At 53.7% G+C, this 8,935-nt stretch overlaps 1 protein-coding gene across 2 annotated transcripts in view; it reads right to left on the reverse strand.

Annotated features, from left to right (window-relative positions):
* The window catches only part of PHF24 (PHD finger protein 24), a 477,165-nt gene extending 468,479 nt beyond the window's left edge, over nt 1-8,686 (reverse strand). For both annotated transcript variants that reach the window (XM_085628310.1, XM_085628303.1), the window contains exon 1: nt 7,932-8,686. The gene's annotated coding sequence lies outside the window, so the exon portion shown is untranslated. The remainder of the gene's footprint in view (nt 1-7,931) is intronic.
* Nucleotides 8,687-8,935: the final 249 nt, after the last annotated feature.

Here is an 8,935-nt window from a genome sequence, read left to right on the forward strand (position 1 = left end):
GAGGGTGAGTGCATCAGTGCTTGATGATAGCAAACAGTAAACAGATACAGCTGACACAGCTGCCCTCCGCGTCCGTTTACATTTATCTGCACCATTCAATACTGCTTATTGATCATGGTTTATTGATATCCCATCTTGAGGAATTGGGATGGGACCACTTATCATTAAAGTGGCTCACTTCCTGTTTTTTTAACAAGACAAACTCAATCGGTCACTTTGGCATCAATTGAATCAGAAACAAAAACCATGAAATATAGGGTTCCGCAAGGGTCCATTTTATCCCCTTAGCTGTTTAGCATTTATGTACAGTCATTACCCAAACTACTTGGGGACAATGGAGTGACTTTCTACAGGGATTCGGATGACACCCAGCATCCCGCATGAATCTGCCTGCATCTACCCCTCCTCAGGTACAGGTTTTGCTGCCCAGCTTCCCGACTGAATCTGCCTGCTTCATCTACCCGTCCTCAGGTACAGGCTTCTCTGCCCAGCTTCCCGACTGAATCTGCCTGCATCTACCCCTCCTCAGGAAAAGGCTTCGCTGCCCAGCATCCCCCTGAATCTGCCTGCATCTACCCGTCCTCAGGTACAGGCTTCTCTGCCCAGCTTCCCGACTGAATCTGCCTGCATCTACCCCTCCTCAGGAAAAGGCTTCGCTGCCCAGCTTCCCGACTGAATCTGCCTGCATCTACCCCTCCTCAGGAAAAGGCTTCGCTGCCCAGCTTCCCGACTGAATCTGCCTGCATCTACCCATTCTCAGGTACAGGCTACGCTGCTCAGCATCCCGCCTGAATCTGCCTGCTGCATCGACCCCTCCTCAGGATACAAGCTTCTATGCCTAGCATCCCTTCTGATTTTGCCTGCTTCATCTACCCTCCTCAGGATACAGGCTTCTCTGCCCGGCATCCCTCCAGAATCTGCCTGCTTCATCTACGCCTCCACATGATACAGGCTTCACTGCCCAGCTTCCCTCCTGAATATGCCTGTTGCATCTGCCCCTCCTCGGAATACAGGCTTCTCAGGCTGGCACCCCTCTTGAATCTGCCTGCAGCCTCTACCCCTCCTCAGGTACAGGTTTCTCTGCCCCGCATCGCTCCTGAATCTGCCTGCTGCATCTACCCTTCTCAGGATACAGGCTTCTCCGACCAGCATCCCTCCCGAATCTGCCTGCTTTATCTGCACCCCCCCCCCCCCCCCCCCCAGGATGCAGGCTTCTCTGCCCAGCATCCCTCCTGAATCTGCCTGCTGCATCAGCCCCTCCTCAGGATCCAGGCTTTACTGCCCGGCATCCTTCATGAATCGTCCTTCTGCATCTACCCCCACCCCCGACCCCCTCCTCAGGTACAGGCTTCTTTGGCCGGCATCGCCCCTGAATCTGCCTGCTTCATATACCCTCCCCCTCCTCCGGATACAAGCTTCTCTGGTTTGCATCCCGTGTGAACCTGCCTGCTGCATCTACCCCTCCTCAGAATACAGGCTTCTCTGCCCAGCATCCCTCCTGAATCTGCCTGCTGCATATACCCCCCCCCCCCCTTCAGAATACAGGCTTCTCCGGTTAGCATCCCTTTTGAACCTGCCTGCTGCATCTACTCCCCTCAGGATACAGGCTTCTCTGCCCTGCACCCCTCCTGAATCTGCCTTCTGCAGCAACCCCCCCCCCCCTTCAGGATATAGGCTTCTCTACCCAGCACCCCTCGCGAATCTGCCTGCTGCATCTACCCATCTCAGGATACAGGCTTCTCTACCCGGCATCCATCTTGGATCTGCCTGCTGCATCTACCCTTCTCAGGATACAGGCTTCTCTGCCCAGCAACCCTCCTGAATCTGCCTGCTGCATCTACCCCTCCTCAAAATGCAGAATTCTTTGGCTGCCATCTCTCCTGACTCTGCCTGCTGCATCAGCCCCTCCTCAGGATCCAGGCGTTACTGCCCGGCATCCATCATGAATCTGCCTTCTGCATCCACCCCCTAACCCTCTCCTCAGGTACAGGCTTCTTTGGTCGGCATCCCTTGTGAACTTGCCTGCTGCATTTACCCCTCCTCAGAATACAGGCTTCTCTGCCCAGCATCCCTCCTGAATCTGCCTGCTGCATATAACCCCCCCCCAGGATACAGGCTGCTCTGGTTAGCATCCCTTGTGAACCTGCCTGCTGCATCTACCCCTCCTCAGAATACAGGCTTCTCTGCCCAGCATCCCTCCTGAATCTGCCTGCTGCATATACCCCTCCCCAGGATACAGGTGGCTCTGGTTAGCATCCCTTGTAAACCTGCCTGCTGCATCTACCCCTCCTCAGAGTACAGGCGTCTCTGCCCAGCATCCCTCCTGAATCGTCCTGTTGTCCCATCTCGGCACATGGACTTCTCTGCTCACCATCTTTCCTAAATCTATCTTCCGCCTCTTCCCCTCCACATTTCAGAGGCTTCTTTGCCTAGCATGCTTCAAGAATCTGCCAGCTAGCCCTAACCCTCCTCTACATAGGGGCTGTCTGGCTTTTATGCACCATGTGTCTGCCAGCTGCCCACCCTCGGCACAGATACATTTCTGCCTGGCATACCCTGAGAAGCCGCCTACATCCCCTTCTCATCACAGGGGCATCTCTGCTCAGAATTCCTCAGGGAACACATTGCCAACCACACCCACAAGGAACATACTCCCAAAAAAACTAAGGTGGTCTGGTGTCAGCTCTCTCCTATAAAGAAGGTCAAATCATTTCTTCCAGAAAGAGCCTTCAGAACTTCTGCTCAAGCCTGCGTACTCTTGCACATGGATGGTGGCAATGCCCTTCCCTGTGGCCTCCCAGAATCCACACAGGGACTCCCTAGGGGCATCCTACATGCAGCAGCAGGTCTCATCCAAGGCTGAAGAAATATTATCATATCTCCCCCATCCTGATGTAACTCCCTTGCCCACCCTTGCCAGCCCACTGTATCTTCAAAAGCAGCTGCATCGTTAACAAAGCCATCGCAACCAGCATCCCCACTTATCTGGCAGATAGGCTCACCATCGCTGGTGCTTCTCGACAAACCCACAGCCAGGACACCATCAGACTGCAGACTAAGAGGTGTAAAAGTGAAAAATCAAGACAATATGCTTTTTGTAACTATGCACCCAGGATCTGGAACAACATCCCCGTATCCATCAGGACTGCTCCAACACTGCTGTAATTCACAAAAGAATTGAAGACTCTCTTCTTTAAAGAACACCACATCACGACTCAGCTTCACCTCCTATTACTCGCCGACTTTAAGCTTGCCTTTGATCATGTACAGCACTCTGCTGCCTTTTGGCTAGGTTCATACTTTAGAATTACCATATCCTTAGGTACATACAATCTGCCTGCTGCCTCTATCCCTCTTCAGCACAAGGACCGCTCTAAACAGCATCCCACATGAACAAATCTGCTGCCTCTGTCTCTACTCAGCACAGATGCTTCTCTGCCCAGCATCCCTCATGTCTCTGCCCATCTTCTGCAGGGACCCTCTGTGCCCAGCATCACTCATGTCTCTGTCCCTCTTATGCAGGGAGCCTCTCTGCCCAGCATCCCTCATGCCTTTTCCCCTCTTCTGCAGGGAGCCTCTCGGCCCAGCATCCCTCATGTCTCTGCCCATCTTCTGCAGGGACCCTCTCGGCCCAGCATCCCTCATGTCTTTGCCCCTCTTCTGCAGGGAGCCTCTCTGCCCAGCATCCCTCATGTCTCTGCCCATCTTCTGCAGGGACCCTCTCGGCCCAGCATCCCTCATGTCTCTGTCCTTCTTATGCAGGGAGCCTCTCTGCCCAGCATCCCTCATGTCTCCGTCTCTCTTATGCAGGGAGCCCCTCTGCCCAGCATCCCTCATGTCTCTGCCCATCTTCTGCAGGGGCCCTCTCTGCCCAGCATCCCTCATGTCTTTGCCCCTCTTCTGCAGGGAGCCTCTCTGCCCAGCATCCCTCATGTCTCTGCCCATCTTCTGCAGGGACCCTCTCGGCCCAGCATCCCTCATGTCTCTGTCCTTCTTATGCAGGGAGCCTCTCTGCCCAGCATCCCTCATGTCTCCGTCTCTCTTATGCAGGGAGCCCCTCTGCCCAGCATCCCTCATGTCTCTGCCCATCTTCTGCAGGGACCCTCTCTGCCCAGCATCCCTCATGTCTTTGCCCCTCTTCTGCAGGGAGCCTCTCTGCCCAGCATCCCTCATGTCTCTGCCCATCTTCTGCAGGGACCCTCTCTGCCCAGCATCACTCATGTATCTGCCCCTCTTCTGCAGTGAGCCTCTCTGCCCAGCATCCCTCATGTATCTGCCCCTCTTCTGCAGGGACCCTCTCTGCCCAGCATCCCTCATGTCTCTGCCCATCTTCTGCAGGGACCCTCTCTGCCCAGCATCACTCATGTATCTGCCCCTCTTCTGCAGTGAGCCTCTCTGCCCAGCATCCCTCATGTATCTGCCCCTCTTCTGCAGGGAGCCTCTCTGCCCAGCATCCCTCATGTCTCTGCCCATCTTGTGCAGGGACCCTCTCGGCCCAGCATCCCTCATGTCTCTGTCCCTCTTATGCAGGGAGCCTCTCTGCCCAGCATCCCTCATGTCTCTGCCCATCTTCTGCAGGGACCCTCTCTGCCCAGCATCCCTCATGTCTCTGTCCCTCTTATGCAGGAAGCCTCTCTGCCCAGCATCCCTCATGTCTTTGCCCATCTTCTGCTGGGACCCTCTCTGCCCAGCATCACTTATGTTTCTGTCCCTCTTGTGCAGGGACCCTCTCTGCCCAGCATCCCCCATGCCTTAGCCCCTCTTCTGCAGGGAACCCCTCTGCCCAGCTTCCCTCCTGTCTCTATCTGCTGCCTCTGCCCCTCTCCTGCAGAGAGGCCTCTCTGCCCAGCATCTCTCCTGCCTCTGCCCCTATTCTGCAGGGAGGCCTCTCTGCCCATCTTCTGCAGGGAGACTCTCTGCCCAGCATCCCCCATGCCTCTGCCTGCCCCCTTTCTCAGTACAGATAACCTCCCCCCGCCACGTGTTCTGCCAGCACTCTCCCTGCTGCCCATTCCCAGCAGACACAGAATTCCTGCCAGGCATTGGTAGACCATGAGCACATTACTTTTTCCTAACAGTCTTATTTTTATATATTTTTCAGAAGTGAAACTGTAAGTGACAGAATGCAAAGAGAAATCCAGAATTGGATACAGTTGAGTCACATTACATGAATCAATTTGTAAAATCGGGAATTCACAAGGAATCCCACGGGTCTCTCTATGCCACCCCTCCAGACAGCCTCGCTAAGTTTGCAATGCCTGGTATGACAAACATTGGACTTTTGGTACCTTTAGTCTTACATTTAATAAAGTTAAAACAAAACTACACATCCCAGAATGCAACGTGAAATCATTACATGATGAAATGCTCGAGAACCTTGCCTTTGTGCACATCATAATTAAAACCTTAACCAATCTCGCACAACTGTCTTCCACCATGCGCTACCGTTCAAGGGCCACAACACCAGAGCTCCTGCAGGCCCCTCCAGGTAGCCACCACCAGCAGGCATCTTTACAGACCTTTCACCGGGACCCTCTACCCTGATCAGTAGGGCACCTGGGAACACAGCAATGAGACGTCGACACAGCTCTTAAGATCACCCCTACGCGCTACCATACCAGTCCTGCCGCTACTACAGAGTTCCCACTGACCCCCCTGTTTAACTAGGAGCGCGTGCTAGTCCCCCAGTACTGAGACACTGACTAACGCCATGCTTCAGAATGGCCATCTCAGATGCATTACAGTGGAGAGTTGATGCAATCCACTATTTAAGGGATCATTATGTCCCCTGCACAGATTCACTAACTCTGCAGGCTTGACTGTCAGCGGGGCCAACTCTTCTTTTCATCCTCCCGAGGTCAGTAACGTTCATACTGTTGAGTATTGTAATAATCACACTTGATGTTCCAATTATCTGAAAGTGTGCTAAACAAAAGCTGTGCATTTCATCAGCGCCCGTATTATATGGGATGATGGGTTGAAATACAAGAGCCATTCAATGATGTCAGTATGGCAGCCTCTGTTTGTGGCAGAGGCTACGGAGAGCTGGTACATAACAGCAAGGTGAGCACACAATGGGAAAATGTATAGGCTGCAGATTAAGGGTTCGGACCCCACTTAGATTAATGAGGGTGGTGTGTGTCAGCTGCAGGGATCTCTCCATGTCTCTATAACTTGCTTTTCACAGCTTACAGAGCATGATAGTTCTGTAGGTTAATGCACGAGAGAGAGAGGGATTGATTTACCTTTCCGAAAGAAAAAAAATCACCTATTGCTATCTTCATGTAACCTATAGTTTGCATTTTTGCATGGCCCAATACTTTGAAATAACTGGGTATTGATTTGCCTGCTGTAGAAAAATGTATGTAATCTGTAGGTTACACGTCCTTCTCAGAGTGAGATAGCCCGTGTTGTTAATGCGCCTACTGCAAGTTCCGGTTTGCCTTTCAAGGCACAGGCTCCATTCCCCATGGCTGCTTGCAAGATAATAGCTGAACAGATGTACTTGCCCCTGGAGGCAGCAGGTTCTAATTCCAGGGGTGCAGTTCAGAGGCGCCCCTTACAACTCCAACAAGGAGTCGCCGGGTCGAATCTATACATGACCTGTAAATTCATTCTGCACTGACAATAAAACAACTTTCTCGAATTTGTAGGTAGGACTCCAGTACACATTTATATTTTACCCTATCTCCCGGCGCTGCTACTGAAAAATAGGGGAAGAAACTCCCAATATTTTGCAGAATGGATTGTAAGAAACAAAAATTATGCCTTTCCGCAGCTGCAGCGTTTTCCAGCATTATTACGTATTTGCTAAAAATGCCACAAAATCCGCCTGCTGCATAATTTGCACATTTTTACAAAACATGTATCTAGCTCAAAAGGTTCAAAAGTTACAAAAAAGCAGCCGCACGGGTTGCGGTACAGTGGGACGTCCTCCCCAAAGGTTTATTGATCACCTTTCAGTTGTTTATTGCTCTATTTTTGTCTTAAATTCGGACTAATGAGGTGTAACCTTTGCTCGGTGTTAACGTGTGAAAATTACAAAATAAGGAAGTACTATAATCACAGAATGGGCCTCATTATGCCACATAATTAGCCTTGTCTTCCTGCATAATTGTGTCGTCCCTACTGTATAATTTTGCCCTCCCTGTAGCAAAATTCTAGTGTTTCTGGGTATAGATCTCAACATCAATTTCTAAAGAGTACATATATGTTCACCCTGCCCTGGTCCACCTACTAGCCCACCGGGCCCTCCCCCACCCAAAACATAAGCTGTGAAATACCCAAGGTCTCCTGGTAGGAGCAGGTGTGTCAATGAGCTGCCTGTTTAAAGCATCTCTGTGCCTGTGCACTGAGTGCCGGCACTCTCTCCTGGTATAGAGACGCCTCCGCACTTCAAACGAGAAGTGCCGGCACTGAGCCCCGGGCAGCACCGGCCCGTTTCACAGCACTGGTCCTTACTGGTACATGCCCCGGCAGCGAGTGATAACGCAGGCTTGGGGCACACTCACCAGTCCTTACTGGTCTTTACTGGAGCGTGCCCTGGCAGCGAGTGATAACGTAGGCTTGGGGCACACTCACCAGTCCTTACTGGTCTTTACTGGAGCGTGCCCTGGCAGCAAGAGATAACGCAGGCTTGGAGCACACTCACCAGCCCGCACTGGTCCTTAGTGGAGCGTGCCCTGGCAGCGAGTAATAACGCAGGCTTGGGGCACACTCACCAGCCCGCACTCGTCCTTAGTGGAGCGTGCCCTGGCAGCGAGTGATAACGCAGGCTTGGGGCACACTCACCAGTGCCACTGGTCCTTACTGGAGCATGCCCCTGGCAGCGAGTAATAACGCAGGCTTGGTGCACACTCACCAGCCCGCACTCGTCCTTAGTGGAGCGTGGCCTGGCAGCGAGTGATAACGGAGGCTTGGGGCACACTCACCAGTCCGCACTGCTGCAGGCAGTCTCGCTCTCGTCCTGCAGGAAGCTCCGCGGATTCAGAGCATCCTCAGCCTCGCCAGCTCCATCCTCCTCAGCAGGAAAGGTCCTTCCGAGCCCGGGAAACAAATCCACTCCCTCCTGGTGCTGCGTCTGGGCGGGCCCTCCTCACGAGCTCTCACACCATCCCGTGAGAGCCGGCGCAGCTGGAGAGCCACTCCCGGGCGCACATACAGCGCAGGGCAAAGACAGGCACCCGGGACACACCCCAGCCAGGAGCCAAGGGGGCACCGAAGTCAGACCCCAGCCAGCCGCCGAGGTGGCACCGAGTCACACGCACCCCATCCAGCCGCCGAGGTGGCCCCGAAGTCACACCCCAGTCAGGAGACGAGGTGGCACCCAAGAGCCAAGACACACCCCAGCCAGGTACTGAGAGCACAGCCAAGCCCAGGTACCCAGATCACAGCCCACGCAGGCACGGAGGTGATACCCAGCCGGGCACGGAGGGCGCAGGGGCCAGGAAGATGAGTTCCAGAGGCAGGAGGCAGAGCCCGGAGGATGCTGCTGCGCGCGCTCTCTCCCCGTGTGTGCCTTGCTCCTCTCTCCTCCGTGTCAGTGTTTTGTAACTCCAGCAGCAGCGGCGGCGGCGGCTCTGCCGTGTGCGTCCCCGCTGGTGATCACTGCAGGAACTCTCGCAGTTTATAAGCCTCCTGACGTGAGCAGGAACATACCAATATAAAATGTGACAGTCCCCTCCCTTCGCCCGGCTTCTCTTCTTCTTTTCTCACCTCGCCCTCCTCTAGTCTCTCTTCTCTTCTCCGCACTCCTCCTCAGCTCTCTTCTACCCCCGCCTCCCTTCTCCCCCCCTCCATCCCCTCCCTTCTCTACTCGCACATAGAGGTGGGCGAGCCAACAAATTAACAGGGAGAGCCGAGCCGGGGCGTGTCAAGGTCAGCTCTGGCTCTAAGAGCCCGTGCAAGTGCCGAGCCCCAAGTTTTTTTTGGGTGT

This window comes from Triturus cristatus, chromosome 2_1 (genome assembly GCF_964204655.1).
Source record: "Triturus cristatus chromosome 2_1, aTriCri1.1, whole genome shotgun sequence".
Classification (NCBI taxonomy): domain Eukaryota; kingdom Metazoa; phylum Chordata; class Amphibia; order Caudata; family Salamandridae; genus Triturus; species Triturus cristatus.